A 20,852-nucleotide genomic window follows, 5' to 3' on the forward strand; every position below is an offset into this window, starting at 1 on the left:
TCCCCTCCTTATTTTCACTTTACAAATCCTGAATAAAAAGTGCAAAACTGAGGAGATAATAAACACACAATTCTTACCTAAAAGCTGTTTTTATTTTCTTTACTGGACTCACACATTGCTCCTAACTTCATGCTCTGCCACTTGGAACATCTTTCTGTCTGAAAATAAATTATGCTCTGTGTGGAGCATCCAGTCTAACCTTAGGCATCCAGCAGCATATAACTGTACAGATGTATTACAGCAAATATTCACATTACATGCTGGGGCATGGCATTTGAACAAGTGCAAGCTCTTTCATGGAATTCTGGACACAAACTGGTTCAAGCAAGCCTTGTTAAGAGATCACTGTGCTAAGACTTCGGGTTTGATTGCTCCTCCGTCTGTTGAAATCTCACATTTCTCTGAATGTACCTAATCATCATCATCTAAATCCAGCATTACTCCAAAAGTTCTAAACAAAACTGGGGTGCAAATAAATGGAAATGCCTGTCCCAGCACAGAGTAAACAGTGACTTCAAAACCAGAGCGCTGCAGCCCTGAAATACTTCCACATCAGAAGGATTAACTTTGTTCTTTACGGAGCCTTGCACCATAAAGTGTGTTAAAATCCACCTCTCCCTGATTGAGAGCCCGAATAAACATTGACAATTATTTAACAGCTGTTTAGGCAGCGTGTTTACATATCCTGGGGACTGTGCCATCCAAATATTGTGATTTCATTAAGGAGCTTTGCCCTCAAGAAGCTCAGGGATTGAGACTTCTGAGGGCCCCAGAGCAAGGTGATAATTTTCCTGCTGCGCTACCTGGCTTTCACAAGGGGTTGATCTCAGGCAGCCTTGCAGATGGTTTATGACTGCACAAGTCCTCAGCAACATGGCAAAACAGTATGGTCCTGAGGAAAAAAAAAACATAAAAACAAATGTACCACCCCTCTGCCAGACACTGCATAAACAGCAACAGCACGGGGTTGTTTGTCTGAGGAGTTTCTGATGCATTTGTTTGGCTTTTTTTTTCCCTAACCACCAAGTACTCATTAAAAATCCTATGTTCTCCATGCATCAGAAAAAATAAATCAGCATTTTCACACCAATGTGTTCTTGCTGAGTGTTGGCATCCCCTTCACATGTCATGAAAAAAAAAAGAAAACCACACCGGTTTGCTGCCAAGTTCTCCATCTCTTCCTACAGAACTAGATGAACCTAACCTGCTAACTTCCTGAAAAGCTCTAGCTAAGCATCTGCATCCCACTTCCCTCATGGCCAAACATTTTGCTCTTAAATCCCTGTACACTCCTGAGAGTGTTTTGATAGCATTTAAAATATGATTTCAGCTCCTCAGGCAGATCAGCAGAAGCTCTCAGGGTGAAGTGTGACTGCAGAGCTGTGCCAGCTGGAGCCCAGATAAGGCCTTTGCTGGGTTTATCCACATTTGGGAGAGGCAAAGGAGTGGCCTCAAGAACTGGGCTCAAGAACTGGTGAGGTCAGAAAATCCTGAGCAAGGTGTGTTTGGGATTAATATTTCTGGGATGAATAGCTCTCCTCATCTGCAAGCACAGATCTCACTTCAAACCCAATATATGTCTCACTTTATATTAAAATATAAACTCAGTCTCAGCACTCAGATTTTTTCCCCTCAAGACACTCGTTACAGCGTGTGCACCATTCTGAATGTAAAAAGTATTTAAATCAAATCTATATTTTGCAAACACTGTAAATGTATAAAGTCTGGTTTTAATTACATATACATAACGTATTTGAAAAGAATGTAACAATATATTTCCTTAATCCAATAAATTTATATTCAGCTCCTTTAATGTGGCAGAAGTTATAAATGAGTAGATTTAATCTCTCCAGAGTGCACATTTTCATTCTTTGGAAATGGTACTGTCCTTAAAAACCACAATATTTCCTCCAGCAATAAATATGAAACTAATAGTCCTCTTTGCTAAAATTAACATCTGCTTTCTTCATGCAAGCAAAATAAAAAGCTTATTTGTGTTTCAGGAATTGTGTCTTTCTGGTCTCAATCACACCAGTGAAAGGAGACATTTGGCTGTTACTCCATAGAAAGCAACTTTCATATGTCTCACATCCAATTCTAAATTACACAGCATTTAAAAGTACAAATAATACCAAAAACCACCCACCCAAACATGTGAGAAACAGAGTATCTCCATAACACTTTTGGTGTGGAACAGATCACAGTGTCATGGAAATTTAAAAAAACCAAAAAAGATACTAAAGAGATAATTCAGATACTTCTAGGTTTTTTATGTGTTCGGTTTTTTTGTTGTGTTTTGGGGTGTTTTGTTTTTTGTTTTTTTGGTGTTTTTTTGTGTGTGTGCTTGTTTGCCTGTTTGTTTTGCTTTGTTTTGTGGGTTTTTTTTTGTTGTGGGTTTTTTTTGTGTTTTTTTTTTTTTTTTTTTTTTTTTTTTTTTTTTTTTTTTCTGATTGCAAGGCTAAGAAGATATTAAATAAATTTAAATATAAAACAAATGAAGGTTTTTTTTCTTTCCATCTTACATCAGGTTTCCTGTGGAACTAATTGCCATATGAGCCTGTCTAAAACCAGCTAGAAATAAAAATTCATGTGTGTTCAAGCGGGACAGAAAATCATAATGGAATGAACTAAAAATGTGCAAATTGGTATAAACTCTTGCTAAGAGATGTAAACCATCAGTCACTAACTACAAGAGATTTCTATAGGAGTTGTTTTTTTTTTGCTATACAGTATATTTATTCTGAAATATAAAGAACTGATCACTGCCAGACAAAGCATTAAAAGAGAAGTGCTGCTAGTGGATGATTATGTTAATTTAAACTGATTTTTGGAGGTGGTAAGAGCAAGAAGAGTCAGTGAAAGTCACAACAATCCTTTTTTTTTTAAGCCTCCATGTAAACTCAATCACAAATAATTTTCCTTTAGTCAGTAAGTGAAGCACTATCTTTCCAGTCTTTAAAAACCCCCACATTTCAGTCTGATCTATATTTGACAATACCTTAAGAGAGGGGTTTGCCCAGCTTCATTAATGAGCCCTTCATCAGAGCAGCTTTGATCCAAAGTCTGCATTCCATGCACAATCCTACACCTTTACAATAAGCACCTGGGTCTTTGCTGGGGTAGGAAAAACATCTGGGGCAGGAAACAACAAAACATCTGCACTGCTGTGACACGGCCTCTCCTCTCTCCCAATCACCTCAGAGGCACCCTGGGCAAGGCTGGAGGCCCTTCGGGGACTGGGACTGAGAGGAAATTGATTTGTAGAGGATTCTCAAAGCCTGACAGAAGCCTCACACGGTCTTGTGCATCTGTATGCAAACTCTGAGATAAAGTGTGCTGACTGAGAAAGGCCATGGGATAGGACAGACATTGTTGAGAGAGAAATGGAACTGGAAACAAGTTTCAAATGATGACCTTGCAAATAGACCAGATATTTTGGAAAAATAGAACTGTGAAAGATTTATTGTAGTAGGACCCAAGGGAGGTATTTTTGAATTAATGGCTTAGAAGCATTAATATCAGTGTGTAGCAAAAGCTGATAGGCCAAAAAGGGCTTATAATGTATCGTAATTAAAAAATAGTTAAGCCTCTGATTGTGATGGTGTGAATTGTAACATCGGTACTGTTTCACCTTTCTCATGAGACTGAAAATAGAATAGAACTCTTTAAAACACCTCTTAAGAGCTCTGCCTTTGGGTAAAAAAAGGGGTTTTTCCAGCATGGGATCTCCTTGCTCCTGTGCTCATCTTTCTGAGCAGCCACTGGCACTCTGGGCAAAGAAGTTCATGGACGGTTTTTCCTTAATTAATGCCCACAGGTAAGCCCCTGAGATGACTCAAATCAGAGAGGCAAACAAGCCCCAAAAAGTGAATTAAACATCATCGCCTTCTATACCCTCTCTTCTTCCCATCATCATGCAGATAAACAAAAGCAAAAAAGCTCTGACAGAGGCAGAGCCAAAGCTCCCTGAGCTCATTCTTCTTTCTGCACAAGCAGCCAGAAGAGGCATGTCCTGTGAGGAGAGGGAGGCCAGGCCAGGCACACACAACCCTTCCCTCTCAGCCTCCAACCATTTCCAGCTGGGAGACCTGCTGGGCTCAACATCATCTCCCATAACTCTCCCAGGACCTCCTGGGCATGAACCTGCCTGGGCTCTTCTGAGGCACCACAAGCGTGGCCAGAAACCAGAAAGGAGAGCTTTTGCAGCTTCTGAGATGACAGGGCTATAAAGCCTTTGAGTGTAGGACTGAATCCTTGCCAAACTCTGCCCCTACCTAAGCAACAAGAGTGAATAAAGTAGGTCCTGCTGGCTGGAAAAGTCTGCCTGGTGTCTCATTAATTCATGTTCTCACTGCTCTGTGCATTGCACCTGCAGAACGGTGTCCTCAGGCAGACCAAGAGTCCTCCTGCTGGTGTGTATAAATCAGAATAAACCAGGTTTCCCAGACCTGCTTTTGAGCAATTATAAGGCAGGACCTCTAAACTACAGACAATTTTCTCTAGTCTTAGATTGCTGCTGCCCAAGAAGAGGTTTAAACAGCATAACAGTGTACATGTACATAAATATTATTTAATTATTTATATTTATATTACAGTGCACATGTAATATAGATAAGTTAACATATTTTGAAGGCCAGGGCCTTTAGAGGAGATAATAGTTTAAAATATATATTTGAGTAAAGTATTTACTACAGCAAAGACTTGTAGTCTGCCATTATTGATGTGGAAGGTAATTCAGATTGAAGGGTAGTTCTGCTCTTCTACTGAGGAAAGTAAATTCTACACAACTATGTATAAGTAACTTTATATAATTCTGCACAAGTAACTAGAAAGTTTCAGCTGACAAATTATATGTACAACAAGTTAATTTTTTAGGGATTCCTAGGAGGCAAAAGAAAGAAAGAAAAAAAGAAAAAAAAAAAAAAAAAAAGAAAAATAAAACAAAACAAAGACTGTATAATCAAAATATGAAACTCCCAGTAGGAAAAGAAAACTTCAACCTTCCAGATATAAAACATATTACAAAGCATTCACACTTGAGCAATTGATAGGATGCTTTAGAGAGACTGCCATGCAGTCAGCAGAATAGATAACCTTGGGGAAAAAGAAGTATATGAAATTTCTGTTCCTCGAGGTATTCATTTGCTGAGGCTGGAGGAGCAAAGATCCAGAGCTTCACACCATTAAGACAACAACAACAACAACAACAACAACAACAACAACAACAACAACAACAACAACAACAACAACAACAAACCTCATTAGTTTATAGAAAGAAAAGTAAGAAAAGTTTGTAGTCTGCATTTCATTATGAATCTTTAAAAGGAAAAATCTCATTTTTTACAATAGAAAATACAAAATTATCTTATTTTAATTGAGGTGTTGCTGCACACTGTTAGAAATTGTGACTGATATTTTCATTTGTAAAGTACAACACGGTTTTTCAACAGATATTGGCAATTCTTTAGGGCCCAATCCAAAGACAACAGCTTTTCTGTTGCCTCCACAGGTTTTGTATTAGGCCTTTAGTAAACTGAAATGAAACCAAATCCCAGAACACTCACGCATGTTGCCATTTATCAAACAGCCAACAAAAACTGCAGCAGCAATCAGAGTCCCAGGCTTTCTGTCATTTCCAGAGAAATAAGTTCCAAGTGGAATGCAGGATCAAATTCAAACACTCATTGTACAATAGAGGGAAGAAATATGACATAGCACTGGGCAGGCTATGAGCAATAGGAATATTAACTGTGGGCAGACAGGGAAAATATGTAGCTCTCATCCTATATAAAACCCCCAAATGAGCCAAAATACTTTCTGAGGGCAGGTCCTGGCAACAGGATGACTGAAGCAGAATTTATTTTTTAATCTCAAGGTCAGCCAGTACATTTTAAAATTTAGATAAAATTCTCTTTTGCCAACAAGTTAAATTCTACTTATTGGGAGAAATTCTCCTTCCATGCTAATGCACAGATCATTTCCACTTCACTCCTGCAGGATTCTTGTCACCCACCTTTGATGGAAGAAAGGGAAGCAATGTAAGAATTCAAGAGCAGATGCAAACCACAAGTGGGTACCTGTGGGAAAACCTGAACACTTGAAGGAAGAAATATGCAGAGATATGTGAATGTTCTCCATTTGAAGACAAAATTAAGATTTAGGAATGAAGAACAGATGCTACTCAGTCAGGATTCCTAAATTTGCACTAGGAGTCAAAACTTCGAAAAGAATCTCGTTTCAACTTTTAACTGGGGATGGTTCCACTGCTCACCTGTATTTGAAACTCATTAGATAAAATATTTAATACTGCCCAAAGACAGAAAATGAAAGATTATTGATATACAGCTAACTGGCACAGAAAAAGTTCTACACGTTCCCACATCAGCCGGTCTGTATAGGATTCAAGTCACGGAAATTATACTCTAATATTATTAGGAAGTATATAACAGAATAGTAAATACTTACCCTAAACCAAAGATTTTCCTTGTTTTGATTCTTGACCCTTTAAAAATTGTATTTAAAATTTAATTTTTTTTAAAATTGTATTGCCTACAAGCATCAGACTATTTGTATTCTCATAACAGTAAAAATCTCTTCATCTAGAATAGTTTTAAAAAGCTGATAGAAACTTAACAGTTTTTGTCTGCTCATATCTTCGTTTTCACTCCAATAAAATTTTTAACTGAGAAATTAAATAATTCCACTTAGTAATCACCTTACAGAAATCACTGGAAACAAATATCACTGCATTTCTGTTTTAGAATATTTGTAAGATCAATTAAGATTAAAATTTAGGATGAAATGCTACCAGCTAATTCTTTTTCCTCACCACACACTGTGTTTTCTACATTATGATTAAAGTCCTTTTGCCATCCTTTAAAGCTGAAGCCTGGGAGAAGCTATTCTCTAACTCTGACTTTATGAATCCAAAATAATGAAATCATGTCTTTTCTTGTTTTAAAGCCTGCTTGATCCTGGAGGATTGAAAAGGAAAATCAGTGGCCCTTTAGCGCACAGCTTTCAAAAGGAGACACGGAAAGTGACAGATCAGATGCTTGATAACTGGAGGATTGCCAAGGAAGCATCCATATGGCTCTCCAGATAATCCCTGAATGCCAGGAAAGTTTTCCTTTGATTGGAAAGCTGACGGATTCAGGCGCTTCTCTTGCTGCCTGGAACTTGCATTGAAAATGATTCCTTGGGAAGGCTGACCTGGAACAGAGACTGGACAGAGCTGGAGAATAAAGTAGATATTTACTGAAAGGCATTTAGGACACACGTTGGACAGGACAAGACCCTGGCCAGGGCTACACCCAAGGTGGACCCAAAATGGTCACAAAATTGACACTGGTCATGAGATCTGACACTTGTATAAGTTTTGGTCCATTTGCATCTTGGGGTTTAATTGTCCAATTCCAGCTCCAGGCTGTGAGGTCCCATCCTTCTTGTCCCTCCCTTCAGCCACCCTTGTTTGTGCTTTTGGGGCTGAAAGTTGTCCTTGGTGTGCAGCAGGAAAAGGATTTGTTTTGTGTCCCTGCTCTGTGCAGAGCTGAGTGACACTGACTGTGAGGTCAGAGCTGCACCCCTGGGCACCACAGAACCTGAAATACATGAAAGATAAAACTTATGGTACCAATAAGACTGAAATCAGAACAAGTTTCCTGTGCAAAACATGTTCTCATTAGGCCAGGACATCACAGCATTCATCAGAGTCCTCCAGGCCCTTCACAAGTGAAGGAATTCACCTTTCTGTAAGAATAACCTGGCTCTGGAAAGGCCACGGTATGGGAGCAAGAAAGTTTCAACTCTGCTAAAACAGGATGGGACTATGTCCAGGTTCAAGCTGCAGTTCTACAGTGAGGTGTTTGCTTCCTGCAGCTCTTTGCAGCAAGTATTGATTTAGTTTAGAATTATCAAGTCATAAATGACAGATCAAATGCACTGTTCAGTTCTGTAAGGGAGAACAGCTCCAGTCTGGCCCCTGGGTCACTTCAGTGTCAGAAGAGACACCCCTGGAATTTGGGGCTGCACAGAATTCCCTGTGCAGGAACTCCAGCTGGAAGGACGAGGATGTTTGGGGAGGCTGAGGGAATCTTTGGCTTTACTCTTTATCCTGACCAAATCTGTTTGTGGATATTTTTTGGGAGCTCCAATGTTCAGGCTGTCAGCTTGAGCACCTTGCTGTAACACTGGGCATTGCTGGTATTGTTTTACAGCTGCCCAGAAGGGCAGGGGGCTGATTTCCCTCATCTTAAGAACTTCTGATTTCCACACCAAACTTACCCTTTCCTAGATAACACTTTTATGCTTGCATTTTTAGCTGAATATCCTGTCTTTTACCACACAAACCATACATACAGAGGTCCCAGAAGTTGAGACAGTAGCAAAGACTTTCAGGAATTTTTTTTTTTTTTTTTTTTTTTTTTTTTTTTGAGATTATAGGGGTAAGAATGCAATGCCTTACTTCAAACAGAGTTTAAATGTGATTTAATGGCAAATTAATGAATGTAGCAGCATCTAGGTGACATATTGACTTAAATTCAACTCTTAGAGATCATGTTTGAAAAATTAGGTCTCTGCTACCTCTAGCTGACTAAACTTATACTTTTGCTTTAGTTTATGCTTTAGATTCAGATAAAGTGTGTCAAATACGATTCATTTTTTTAAAACCCAATCATTTTTGTTAGAAACAAATCCAATTTGTTTATTAATCTCTCAAATATGTCCAATGGATTTTTAATTGAGAAGTAATTGCATTTTGCCTTATACAGTCTTTGTTGATTTCATAGGCTTATCATCAATCCTGTGGTGATTTCTCAGCTGATAAAGAAATAATGTTATCTAATTAATCACATTGTGTAATAACAAATCTCCTATTTCGAGGTACAATAATTAGATTTTGGAAAATGCTAGGAAAACAAGAAAATTATTCCCCAAGGTAGAGGGATTGTGGGTTCTACTTGAAAGGAAGACACGCAGTTTGCAAAGTTGATTAATTAGTTTTAAGAGGATCTCAAAAAAGCTCAGTACTTTGAAGTTTGCAATCAGTTTGGAAAAGAAAATATATCTGTGCTACAAAGATACCTTGTACCAACTTTCAAAGTATTATCTGTGGCAAAACACAGCATTTGCTTTGCTGTATGAAAAACCTGTTTTCACTTTTGGAGACACAGTATGATAAATTTTGGCAAGCTGAGTGATTTCCTGTCTCTGATGCATTTGGCAAGGCAGAAATGCTAAATAAGAAGCTTGCCTTGAATTTACATCCCCCCTCCACACAGTTTCAGCTGCAGCAGCTGAGAGGAAAGGAGATGCTGGTTCAAGTGAGAAGTTTTTTGGGCAAGAGTCTGCAATGAATCACACTTGAAATATGTGGTCACTCTCCACCGTGTGCATATTTTCATCATTCCTATTAGACGACCAAAAAAAAAAAAAAAAAAATTTCTGTAGAGCTCATTTTTGAGACCTGTGGCAGAGATGAATAGAGAGTTTAAATGAATGATTTGAAGCTGACAACCTCAGCAAACTGTGGTTCACAGCAACTGTGGCAACACAGCTGTGGCATCATGCTGAAAATATCCCCCCATCTGAACATATGTACAAACCTCGAGGAGGAACGATGTCCTGGGGGGAAAAGACAGGAAAAGAACACTGAATTCTGACAGGGTATCTGAAAATTCTTTTCAGTATAGAAGATCAAGAATTCTCCTCTAAAAAAAGCAAAAAATACTCACACACAGAGTAGTTGCTGATTTCACAAAGCTACTTAGAACTTTGATTTCCCCTTTCTAAGGGCACAATTTGAATAAACAAAACTTTTCTGCCTGAAGAAATCGAATAAAATACTAAATATACATGAAGAAATATTTCAAGGTTTAAAATAAGTATCTGGAAAAGTAACAGAACATTATCAATCAGAGGTTTTCTATCATTTGCCTATTGGAAAAGGTCTTTGATAAAAGGATTCCTTATTTTGCCCAGCAGCTGGCCTGTGAGTTGAGCTATTCATCAGTAACCACATGAAAAGAAAATGAGATTGCAGCTTATTTTTACTCTTTAATAACTTCTCAAAGATCTACCCTTCTCCCTAATATAGTTAATTGAAGAATAATAAGCAGCAGCCTGAATTCCTTAGACTATTATTAATTTCATTATTCTCTGCTAATGTTTAGAAATCTGCCTTTTCTCATATACAAAAATTTCCTTTCCTTTTTTTTTTTTTTTTTTTTTTTTTTTTAACTTATTCAGGTCTTTCAATGCAAGCCCCATCAGCCCAAGCTGATCTCCCTCATAAAGCAGGACCCTGCTCTTAGGGCACACAGCAGGGCTGTACCATTTACATGCTGTACTCCTGGAATTTCCTTGCCTGTTCTCAGGATTAACCCTTCCTCAGCAGGAATTCCACAAGTCTTTCTCATAACGCCATCAAAGTGTCTGCTATTAAAAACTATTTTCATCAAATGTCAATCAATAGAAAATGGACATGGTAGAAAATTCAAGCTACACAAGTGCTGGAGTCAGCCCAGTCCTCGATACCCACACTACATTTGGGTGCCTCATTTTCACATTAATGAAGCTCTAGAACTAAATACTTTATCCAACAACTCATCATGTTTTTCTGCAATCCATTTCTGACTGTTTATGACCTAACCATAACATTTCAACCTCTTCCATTTCAAGGGCAACTCCTCAGCAAGATCATAGGAATAACTGATCATAATTTTAAGGTTAATTAATTCAATAATGTCAGATCCACACAGAAAGTAAAATTCTTCTCTTCAATAAAATCTGTGAGTTTGTGGCTCACCACTGAGTGGAGGCCAAGCCTGTCCGTCACAAACCTCCTTCTGATCTCTCTTCCATGCCTAGAAGGATTCTCCCAAGGCAGAAAAATGTTGCCATTAACACTCCCAGGCAGATGCCCATTTGAGATTTGAGAGGCTCCATAACTATTTTATATTAAAAACCCTCACAGACTGTCTTCTTTGTCCTCTAAAATTTACTCTTTCTTTAAAATAAAGGTTGATTTGCCATTATAAAACATCTTCCCCTTACCCCCAAGTCATTCCTTAGTCTAAAAGAAACTATTCAAAATCCGTGAAATTCAAAACATGACAGTTAGTTTTAATATTTTGCACGAAAATCTGAAGAGTCAGAGATGTAATTTTTTTCTGGTATCTTCACTCCTATCTGGTCATTTCACCTGATTGTGAAAAGAGGAAAAATATTTTAAATAGAAGTTGTTTGAAATGAAATGAATTTTCTTTTTAAGCATTGTACCTTTTCTGTATTTAAAGTCCTAATGTATCAATTCTGTAAACAAGGCTGGCCTTTTGCAAAACCTTTCCTCTCCTTTTGAACACAGTTTTAAAGAAAATCATCTTTTCACTACTTATCACCAAGAGGGTTTATCTATGAAATATTTATTCCGTTTCTTCCTGATTATTTCGCAATCCCTAAAAAGAAGTATTCATGCAACATTATTTCAGTTAATGTAATCTGCAAATTCCTGCTATATTTCATTCCACCAAGTAAACATTCCTTGACTTTCTCTCTCGTGTCACACACTCCAGCAGCTGTGTCCTTGATGGAGCTGGATAGAAATTACTTATGATACGTTAGCATTCATCATATCTGCTAATTTTAAACTTTCCCTTCTCAATTCAAACAACTCTGCATTCAGCTATTGCTGATACCCATTTATTGGCAAATACAGTAGTCCCTGGCAGCTGGCAGTGGGAATTATACTTATTTATCCTAGGAGTGAACCAGCACTGCAAAATGTAGGACTGGTTAAAAGCAGCCAGAGGTGACAGAGGTGACAGTGAGAGCTGTAAAAAGGACTCAAATTTCTGGACTATTTATCAATTCCTGTTCCCTTCAGTTAGTAGAGCCTTAATAAACATATTTTCCTAAGCTTAGAGAAATAAAAGCCAGCTCTCAGGCTCTCCATATGCACAGCTAATCCTGGTGCTCCTACTGTTTAACAGCAAAGTTTGTACTTCAAATACTCTTCTCAGTAACCTCCCACCCTCTCTACTTTAGTCACAGGCAGTGCTCTCACCCCTCAGCTGAAACTGTTGAACATCAGATTTGAGGTCCTGGTTGCAATCAGAAGAGCATCATCCTCATCCAGGGCTGGAGTCTGCTCCAGGTTCTCCTGTGTGCTGACACCAATTTTAATAATAAATAGAGAACATTTCTTTTTTCCTAAATGTTTAAAATGGAACGACTGCTCAAAGGTTCTGTCTTTTGAAACCATTTGCTTTCACATATTTCAGTGTTTAAGAAGATACTTTAATATTTGAGTAAGGATATAATGAAAATTCCTGCTGTTGGTGACAAATGCAGCAGCAAAAATTCATCAAAGTATGGAAAGCTCCAAATTCATTTATTTTACCAGCATTGCACAGGGTAGGAAGGTTTGTTTGTATGGATGGGGAGCTTTCTCCATATTCAGTGAAAGGACAGGCAGAAGTTCTGAAGATAAAAGTTATTATTTTCTAAACTTGATGCAATTAAATTCAGAATAACTGGACAAGATTTCCTGTCTCTATTTTATTGTAGAAAAGAAATTTTACTGTAATGAATTGCTCAGAAGGATTGTTGGGGGGTTTATAAAATAAAAAAAAAAAATCAAAATGTTTCTAAAAGATTAGCAATATTCTTTTGCTTCTCTACACCTCATCCTACTGTTCTTACTTGCTACAAACTCTTAGGAGTTTGTAGGTACTAAAAATTTCACTGTTCAAAATGGAAATATACTATATCTATGAGGAAAAAAAATCCTTATTAGTGTCCTGAAAGTACTGAAACTTTAGAATCAACAACCTACTACTCATGTGGAAACATATTACGCGGGAGATGTCCTTTTTTCTTTTTATCCTACCTTACAAGAAGCAATGAAAATGAAGTGCATCATATCCTAGATCCTGCAATCACCCCAGAGCTGCCACAGACAGATATATATATATATATATATATATAAAAATATATATAGGTTCAGAGAAAAACTTCCTCCTGTAAAACCATAGGGTTTGTTATTACACCCCATCCACAAAACCCCAAGGCATTAATTTCTGAACATTGACCCCTTCTTGACGAATGCTAAATCTGAATATAATGACAAGAGGCTTCAGAACTACCACAATTTTGTTCCAATATATAAAACTTGGGGCAAAGGCTCCTGCCTTGTGTTAATGTACACCCTGAGCCTGCATTAATAACCTATGCTGAGAGGCAGCTTTATTTGTGCACACAGAACAATCCCTGCTCTGTGGCATAAACATAGAAATTGTTTAAATTCCTAAAGGAAAAAAAAAGGCTCCACATTTTTATAACCATGAGATACCAGAACCTGTAATCTCTTTGAAGAAATTGTATAATTTCACCAAGCCAAGTGCTACAACTGACATAATTTCAGCACTTTGGGAAACTTATTGGCATGAGATACTTAATCATAGCAAAGCAGATCTGTCTCCGGGTTTATCTCACTGCATTTTATCTCTGTATCTTTATCTTCCTATTTATTAAAAAAAAAAAAAAATTCATTTCAACACAATGTTGAGAATGAGGCATATTTAAATATTATGATAGGCAACATCAAATATATTTTAGAATTAGTGCTGATGACTTTTCCATGCTTGCAGTAGATGTTTCTAGGAAGTTGGCTCATTGCAGTCAGAAAATATTAGACATATCTGCAGAGAAGCACGTGCTCATTTAAATAATGATTTGAAATAGATCTACTTTATTTTGACCATAAATCAACCCCACTAAGCAAATCTCAAACCACACCAGATCACACTTTCTTCTCTCCATAGGCCAGCTTCAAATTTATCACCCATTATGTGCTTTACATTCTGGAAATGTACATTTACATTCTCACTCTTTCCGCCAAATTGCCCAATAGGATGGTTTAGGGTTTTCCCCTCTTTTTTAATAACTTTGTTACTTGCAGTCAGGAATCTCTTAACACCATCTTTCAAACAGAGGCCTTGCAAGATGCAGAAATTACAGATTTCATGGCAGGGAAACAAACTCAAACCCACACAGCATCCCAAACCCACGGAAAGGAGTTCTTCTCTCTCTCTAGAATATTCCCTTTTTTACATTAATACTCCCCCTAGATCAAGAAATGCTAATACAGCCCTGATACGAATTTAGCACGTGTGTACAACACATTACAGATTGATTTACCCAATTATCCATTGAGCGCTAATTAAAACCAAGTTTTCCTGTTGAATTCTTGGTCTCTAATGGCATTAGGTGAAGACAATTCTGTTTCTCCAGAGCTGACAAGACAAGCTCTGACTCTTTGGCAGCACTGAAAGCTGTCACAGACCCCATGCTTTCGATTTTCCTTCCAAAATATGCTGCAAGAAGCACTTCTGCAATGCCTTGGGAAAAAATAAAATAAAAGTAGTGAACATCTGCTGATATTGATTGGGAGAATCTGAAACTTTATGAAACCATAGATGGGATGCATTTGACGAGCATTTTTCTGGAACATTTTCAGACTTAAACAAACAACATCTGTTAATATTGATTTTTGGGTTACACTGAAACTTTCAGAAGAATTACAATCAGTGGGTGATTGAAAAATGTTGTGATATGTGTTAGAACATCAAATAGGAAACAAAGGTTTAAAGGGTCTGTTTCTCTTTAGCTTCATTAATAATCTATGATCTCTCTCCTCTAGAAGAAAATAAAAAGAATAAAGACTAGGAAAAAAATTGTTTTATTTCACATACTAAAAGATCAGAGAAAAAAAATTAACATTTATGAAAGTTGGTGAGAATGTCTGAGGCAAAATGTTTCAGTTCTACAGTTGACACAAACATTTCCAAAGCTACATTATAATAAAACATAACTAAATAAGTCTGTAGAAGAGAAATCACCATGACAGATTGAAAAGTCTGTTTAGAAAAAAGCCCAAACAAACAAAAATTTAAAAATAAACAAATATTTCGCTGATACTCTACAGCATTGTTTTTGAATCACTAATAAAACAAAGTAGAACATTCATAAACTGGAAAAAGAATGTTTCCATTCCCTTTCCTGGTGAACATTCCAGACAAGGTTTGCTGAGGCCAGAGGTGTTTTTGTGGTTGAACTTTTTAATTTTCCTATTCAAGGGGCATTTTCCTTTAAAGGTGAACTTTTGGAGACATAATCCATTTACCTACCATTCTTTGATTTGGTAAATGAACCATTTCAGTTGAATTGCACACTGAAATATCAATTCAATTTTTTTCTTGTCTCAGTTTTATAGTTATTAGTAAACTCCAATTCTCCTGGGCACTCAAATATGTTGTATTTTATGCAATATTAAGAATATACAAAATATAATGGCAGAGACCATATGTCAGGAAGTAGATTGATTATGTACAATTAATAAAAAAGAACATAGGTTTTAAGAAACTCTTTCCTAACGCATCTGGACTTGCCAGTTATTAAAGATAATTAAATTCCCTTCCAGTGACAAAGACAAGAATCCCATGGAACAATTCTGTCTCCCTCCTACATCCCTTCCAGCCTCAGTTTAGCCCTGGATACGAGCAGATAAAGATGTTAATGAATTAGCTTCAGCCAGAGGTCACACAACTCACATCTGCTTCCAGGCTTTGGCAAAAGGAATTTGAACACCTGTCTGGAAAAAAAAGTCATTTATCCAGAGAAAATATTTCAGGGGACATGGTATTCTATTTTATAAATGCACTCTCTTGGATTTTTGCTGCTTCTCTGTCCTACAGAAATTCTGTTTGTACTTGAGGGATTTCTTGAAGTCAAACCCTAAGCATATGGAGGGAGCAGTCGGTTCTATTTATCTTTCACACCATGTGAGGCACCACCAGCCAGTCCAGTGCCTTGCTGGTGAATCTGAGCAAGGCATGGGCAATGCTGGTAGTCAGAAAGAATCACTTGACAGCCCCGTGTGCTTCCTTCAGTGGAGAACATCTGTTTGAAAACCACCAAACTACCAGGGGAAAAATGCAGGATTGCTCATTGCTGGTATTTGCCATGGTTCTTGGACTACTCTGTGTGTATACATACACATATATATATATATATAAAAATATAGGTACACACATAAGCAAGCGTTCTGTGAATGTATTAAAATATGTCCATCTTGTCATAATCAGACTTCTCCAAATCCTGACCACTTCATTAAATCTAATTCATAATTATGAATTATCTGGTGATATTTCATAATTATGCCCAGACAGGACCTAATGTAAAACAAGTTTCATCAACCCTCAGTGTGTTACTAAAGAGTTGCAGAAAATTATAGGAAAGAAGAAAATTGAAATTTGTGTTTTGTGGGGAAACCTTCATTTCATCCTCTAAAGACTTTTCAAAGGGCTAATTTGTGTAAAGAATTCAGAACTAAGTCCTGCATTGAGTGCTGGAGGATTCCGAGGAAACTGAGGCACGGAGCATGCAAGAAATGAAACAAAAACAAAAACAAAAACAAAAACAAAAACAAAACAAAAACAAAAACAAAAACAAAAACACACACACACACACAAAAAAAAAAAAAAAAAAAAAAAAAAAAAAGGCAGTTCCTAAATATTTGTTTAAATGCTTCCATGGTTCACAGTTCAGAGCAGCTCTGGCCAGAGTCCAGGCTGTTTCTGAGGATCTGAATCAGAGTCAACACAGCACCCACCATGCTCTTCAAACAAGCCATCAGACTGAAACCAAACAGAATCCCTCTTTTATAATCCTAACTTTACAATGCAACTCTTGCATGAGTTAAGTGCTTTCATGTGGAGGGGGCTGTAATGAAAAGACATTAGACATTAGACATACCAAAGGAAAAAAAAAAAAATCCCCAAAACCATGTTCCCTCACGACAGCATTTTGCCCCCTGCTACACAGTGAAGACAAAACAAGGCCAGGAACATTTTGAAGATATATTAAAAAAAAAAAAAGGCAGAAAATTCCTACCCACTGGTTAAAGCACAATGCACTGCAATGCCCTCTAAATATTATATAATATGTATGCACTCATATTTATATACACCTCTATCCAATATGAACCCACAATAAATGCACACCTCTATAAATATATGCATGCATATTTTCAGACAAGAAGACCATGCCATGCTGTGGAACAAAACAAAAAAGGGGAGAATCAAGCAAACACTCCACGAGGTGACACTTTGTGCCTTCCCTCTCATCCCTGGTTCCAAGCAGAGTGACCTATTGGTCCAGACACCATAAAAATTGAAGGACACAACTGTGGAAAGCAAGAGCATTCCCTGTCTGATCTTCTGCTTCTAACACATGGGATTCATGCATTTTAGAAAGCAGAATTAATACTAATCAGTGTGTTAGAACTGGGGCTGCCTTTTTAAGCTAAAGTTCGTGTGATTCAAAGATGACCTTCACAATTCTGCGTTTCCACTGTGGATCTTATCTCAAGGAAAGGACATCTTTCCCCAGCAGAAAACTGAATCAAACTGAAGCCAAGAAGAATGCCTGTTTACTTAAACTGCTGCAAGATTTTTAATTACATTTGTTTGGCCTTCTATGGAAATGAACAGAACAATGTAGCCTAACAAAAAACAGTAATTCAAACTGTTTTGTGCACTTTGTATTAAAAAGCTTCCTCTTTGGTATCAGAAAAGTAGGAAGCCTTATTTTATAAGGCTTCCTAGAGAGTAATTAAAATACTTCTTGTCACTAGTTTTATCTTTCCTAATTGCTCAAAGTGATTAAATAAAACTACTGACTACTTTGTATAAACCTTTTTAACATCAGCACAGGGAATGTTCAGCTATGTGCCTTTTCCAAAACTCCTTTTTCTCTGAGATAGGCCTAAAAGCACTTCAGAGCAATGTGTTCTGGGTTTTGGTTTTTCCCCCCTTACATTATTATTACAAAAGCACTAAGTTACATAACCGTTCCTTCTGAACTCTCCACACTTACGTGCATTTTAAAAGCTTTAGCGATAGTTAATTATACCTAATTTCATATAACAAAACTCATAGATTGCTTGATCTTCTCTCAAACTTGTATAAAATCGGTCAGCCCCTGAAAAGAAATTATGTTTTTTTGACACCAAGAGTGTTCATCTGGGTTGGGAGGGGAGTGTGTAATTCAATTTGTCCCATAATATTTTAATGTTTTGATTTATTTTCTTTTAATGAAGAAACAAGTTGCATCAGGGTGTCATTTATTTACTGAGTGCCTTAGCACCCAGAGTAAAATTAATGGGGTAAGAAGGAAAGCATGATCTTTTTGGGGAAGGAAATCAGCTGTAATTCCTACTGTCCAATAAGGACAAATTTTGATATTCCCATTTTCCTCAAAAAAAAACCACCCAGAAACATACAGACCTCTAAAACTTCTGGCCTTGACAAAGTGGGAATCTTAATTCAAATCACTTTTCATGAAGTGGTTAATAACTGCTGAATTTGAAACATTTAATGATGTCGTTATCAAGAATCAATATTAGTTAGGGGATAAACTAAAGGGAAAAGGTCAAAAAGGTCCGAAAAGGTCAAGAAACTCCTTTGACTGTTGTGGAGTGAAAAAGTCCTATTTTATTTTATTATGAGCTCATTTTAGTTAAATTTATTAGATTATATAGCACAACCAAAGAGAAGATTAAGCATTATCTAGATTACTGCTGCTGCCATCTTTTAATCAAAGATTTTTGCTTACTCACCTGGAACTTCAGGCTTTGAGTCAGAGAATATTTGAATTAGTGAGTTTGTCCTACCTGGCAAGAAGACAAATGCTGGTAACTCAGTCCTTCCCCAGACAGAACCCTGGTCCTTTGCAGGGCTCTACCCAAAAGTCAAGCAGGAGAAATGCAAGTGGCATTTAGATTCCTGCTGAGGGCACTGTGTTATCTGTCACTGAGATTAATACAGCCTGCACAGGGCATTGTGCTGCCTGGCACCTGAGATTTATAGAGTGTTCCTAATGAAGATATACACTGGCTTTAAGGGCTCCTGGACACTGCTTCCCCTGCTCCTCTTGCTGCTTTCCCAACATGTACAGTTAGACAATTATTTGAAAATGATATATCTTTCAAGAAAAAGAAAAAAAAAAAAATTAAAAAAAAAAGAAAAAAATTTGAGCCACATGCCATTTTTTGTCCATTTCAAATATTCCTTTTCCAAGACTGCTGACATCTGTGTGCTAAGTACAGATATCCACAGTATTGTTTTTAATCCCACAGACTCTCCCTCTATACTCTCTTTAAGGAATATAGTAAAAATCCTCAACTGATGAAGCTCAGCAAGACCTTTTTTTTCAGCTGGGAGACATCTGTCAGTTTGGAGCAAGGGGACTCTGTATCCTTACAGTTCTTATTTCCCTGCAGCTTCTTTGTGTCACTGGGCAGAGTTCAATGAGCTGTGTCAAAACCAGCCCAGAGATGTCCCAGCAAACAGCCTAAATAACAGCACACCCCTAGATTCACACTGGAAAGTGCCTGGGTGTTTCATGGACTCAAAAAATGTGGAATAGCTTGTACCTTGAATTCAGCATACATGGATGTGCTGGTTCTGCATTTATTGATGTTTGATGAGGAAAGGAAGGCACCTACAGAAGTGGCTTTTCTAGGAAGTTATAGCAAAACCCAGTCAGTGACTAAGGTTGAATACTGATATCTGGTTAAACCAGTAGAAAGTTGACAGGCCTCTGGGAATACACGTTAAAATCTGAGAATTCCTGGAATCTTTCTCTTTTAGTCTTGCTATCCTCCAATTCAAGCACTCATTGTGCATTAGATTTTCCATCCCATCTCCTCATGTTTCCTTAGAGAAACTTCTCTCTCTAAGAACTGATGAAAGACTATTTTAAAGTGGTAAAACTGACTAAAAGTCCCAGGCTTTGTCTCTTTAGGTTGTTAGTGGGAAAGTGAACGGTCGTAGGAGGAGGGGAAATGTTTTGAAGGTTTCATTTTGATTCTAATTAATTTTGTCTTTCTTGTAGTTTTGTTAATAAAGCTGTCTTTGCACCTTTTAAGTTTTGAGCCTGCTTTGCTTTTCTCCTAATCCTATCTCACAGCAGAAAGAGACTAAATGGTTCTGGTGGACACCAAACTATTCATTTGGGAAATACATCCACTAATTTGGGTGGACACCAAAATACACAAATTTTGGGAAACAGAAATTGGTGAACATGAAACCACTCCAGTGGAACAGGTAAAGGCATAAAGATTCTCACAAAGAGAGACATCATATGCTCTGCCCAAGAAAGCCTCATTATCTCAAAGTGCTAAATAATAAAACAGTGCTCATTAATACCCCTTGATAAATGTGCAAAACAATTCTTGCCAAATGGAAAAAAATTCCACTCAGAAGAATTGCAATCCATTGCTTCAGGTTCATGTCAGTTTCAGGCATATTCCACCCTACAAATTCTTATTTCCATGTTTCACATCAATAACAAATAAAATCTTTTTTTAAGCCCATAAAAATGAACTGAGAAATGTGTTAATCCACTGACATATCTCTATTGCAGCTGTGAAAGGCAGTGTCTTTATACAGAAACTTTAGAAAAGTACAACAAGAATGAGCTGACTAAAATAATAATTAAATAAAAGATTAATAACTTGCTATTCTGTAACTTCTACTGAATAAAAACTCTCAGAATGAATGAGAAATGAACATTATTTGTGTCTTACAATATCCTTGATTTCTCTAATTTTTCTGCTGAAAAAGAAATGAAGGGGCTAAACATCATTGTCCAGAGGACTACAATTAGGTATTCCCTAAGTGATTTGGGTTTTAAAAATGTTGAACTGCAGAGGGATGTTGAGCACAGGTCTAGACAATTTAACTTAATTTTACATTATTTAAACAGTTTTTAATTTGTTAAATCATATT

Source organism: Zosterops lateralis, assembly GCF_965231275.1.
Source record: "Zosterops lateralis genome assembly, chromosome: Z".
In the NCBI taxonomy this organism is placed as follows: Eukaryota; Metazoa; Chordata; class Aves; order Passeriformes; family Zosteropidae; genus Zosterops; species Zosterops lateralis.